This window comes from Orycteropus afer, unplaced genomic scaffold (genome assembly GCF_000298275.1).
Source record: "Orycteropus afer afer isolate SDZICR_OR568_19922 unplaced genomic scaffold, OryAfe1.0 scaffold00475, whole genome shotgun sequence".
In the NCBI taxonomy this organism is placed as follows: domain Eukaryota; kingdom Metazoa; phylum Chordata; class Mammalia; order Tubulidentata; family Orycteropodidae; genus Orycteropus; species Orycteropus afer.
Genome location: NW_006922062.1, coordinates 993,466 through 996,505, shown reverse-complemented (window position 1 = coordinate 996,505; position 3,040 = coordinate 993,466).

Here is a 3,040-nt window from a genome sequence, read left to right as displayed (position 1 = left end):
ATCGAGTCAGCCCCGACTCATAGCGACCCCTCCTTGGGTTTCCGAGGCAGTATCACTACGGAAGTAGGATTGCCCAACCTTCCTTCTGAGGAGTGGCCGGTGGGTTTGAACCGCCAGCCCTCTGGTTAGCAGTCAAGTGCTTTAGCTGTTGTGAGGGTTAAATAAGCTAACAGATGCAACATGTTTAGAACAGTTCTGGGCATGTGGTAAGGCCTCAATTACTGTGAGCCATTATTGTTATAAACATCAGAGCTGAAGACATCTAGCTCCCTAATCAGTACATACTTATTAAACAGTAAAGATGCAGTACTGCTGAGAAGACAGTGCTTGCTTCAAAGAAGTTCGTGGAGGTTGCTCAATTAGGTTGTTGTTGTTCTTGTTAGGTGCCTTGAGTGAATTCTGACTCAGTGATACCATGTAACAGAGAAGAACTTCCCCATAGGGTTTTCTGGGCTGTAATCTTTGTGGGACAAGATCGCAGGTCTTCTTCCTACAGAGCCACAGGGTGGCTTTGAACTACCAACTTTTCAGTTAGCAACAGAATGCTTAACCATTTGTCCCACCAGTGCTTTCTGGGAACTGGGACAGAGATAGGAAATTATAACAAACAGTGCCAGGTGCATTTCTCAGAGAGTAAGAGAGTTACATGAACAGAGGATGGAGACCTCACTGGATGTGGAATGAATCACTCAATCTTCACAAGAACCCTGCTGGGTGGGATGCATAGCAATGGCCTCACAGGCAACAGAAAAAAAAAACAAAAACCTGATATTAAAATAATATAAACAATAATGTAAATGATCTAATACAAGGATGTGAGTGGGAAGGCACAAAGGCTGTCTGGTTCGGAGGCCAGTGCTCGAGTCTGTTCACCTCAGACTGTGGACACATTGGGACCTGAATGTTGAGAGTCTTTAATATTCTTCAAAGAAAGTGAGCTTTCTCTGAGAGCAAGGTTGAAGGTTCAAGCAGGATGTTTGTGATTTAAAAGGTGGTGGGGTGTAGGAACCAGAGAGAATGTTTCTTGTGGTAGAATATAATTGCTGTGGAAAGGGCTCTATTTAGAGTGAAAAGTGTATGTAATCAAAGGAGTTCCTAGGTGGTGCCAAATGGTAAAATCCTCAGCTGCTGAACGTAAGCTTGGAAGTTCAAGCCCACCTAGAGGAGCCTGGGTAGAAAGGGATGGTGATCTCCTTCCAAAACAGTCATCCATTGAGAACTCTAGGGAGCACATTTCTACTCTAGCATACATGGGGTTCCCATCAATTGGAATCAACTTAACAGCAACTGTTCTTTATTTTCTTAATGTATAATTATGATTGATATATCAAAAGTACCAAAGAGCCAAAGCAAACTCACTGCCATCGAGTCGGATCCGACTCATAGTGACCCTTCCTTGTGTTTCCGAGGCAGTAGCTCTATGGAAGTAGATTGCCAATCTTCCTTCTGAAGAGTGGCTGGTGGGTTTGAACCACCAGCCTTCTGGTTAGCAGTCAAATGCCTTTGGCACTATGCCATGGAAACTTAAATGTAACATCGTTTCTTGGATAGGAACTTGAAACAGACAACAAACAAAAACGACATTAATGGAAAAGCTGGGACATTTGAATAGGCTGTAGTTCAATTAAGAGTACTTTAACAAACTTAACTTCTTAGATTTGATAAATATACCATGGCTACGCTGACACACAATTTAGCCACAACATAAAATTTCGTTTTGTCTCTAAAATTGTAGCCAGTGTTTCATCCCTCATAGCCACTCCTTTCACAGACCAGTAGTTGTGTAATTTGTTTCTTTCTTAAGAACACAATTGCCCACGTTGCATTTGTTTTGTTTGTTTGTACACTCACCAGAACATTTTTGATTTGAGTCCTGTCTTCTAAAAAGCTAGTTACTCCTTCCAGCAATGACATTATCTAAAACAGAATTGTTGTCGTGGTAAACATGCTTCCCTTCCAGTCACCAGTTGAACAGTGGTGGTGGCTAAGCATGTGGCTAGGGATGTTAGGTAACCCAGTGTCGTCAGATAGCCCCGGGTTGGATCCTAGCTCCATTGTTTATAGGACATGTGACCTACCAACTTACTCATACCTCTGATTTTCATTTTCCTCATCTGTGAAGTGAACATTAAAATCATTCTAACAAAGGATAGGATATGTAAAACAACTTAGGACATAGTTCACTAATTGGTAATTACAATGTCCATTAAGTGGTTATTATTACTATATTGGATGTTCCTGGGAGGTGCAATTAACTTGCTTGGCTACCAACATTTGAGTCCATCCAGAGGCACAAGGAAGAAAGGTCAGGTGACCTACTTCTGAAAAAATACAGTCCTTGAAAACCCTGTGTGCATAGTTGCACTCTGACACATGTGGCACTATCACAAGTCTACTCAAAAGGAACTGGTTTAACTTTTTATTATTTTGATGATTATTTGTAATTTAGCATAAAGCCTCTAAAATTAGAGAAAGAAGTTTTGACAGTAACTTCTTGCTAATTGCTTGCCTTCCTTCTGTGTTCCTTCCACCTGCACTAAAGCTGTTGACTTGGTGAAGGCCATCTATTGACCTCCCCGAGAAAGCAGCTGCTCTTTCTTCAGTGGAGGCTTATTCTTCCCTGGACTAGGGTTCCAATCCAGTGCTTCATTCCTCAGTCCTTCCAGATCCACCCAGCCTAGGGGAGGGAGGGATGTTTTCCAGAAGAGTGACTACCTCCTGTGGCTACTGCCTGACTTAAAAGCTGCCCCACATCAAATTTAATTTGATGGTGGATTCCATGTGCCCATTGTGAGTTCAGGTTTCATGTCACACAGAATCAAAAACATTTTATTTACCATCTGAGTATCAATAAAGATGACTGGCGGGCAAATGACACTGTTTTCCATTCTCCTGTAAAATGGATCTCTCTTTTTTTTCCCCCTCCTCATAAACTCTAATATATAGTTCTTATTACTTCAATAGACTGAATTGATTTGTGTGCAGGATGGAACTAGTGAAAGTGTTTGGCTGAGAATACATTTATTTTTCTCTCCTCTGT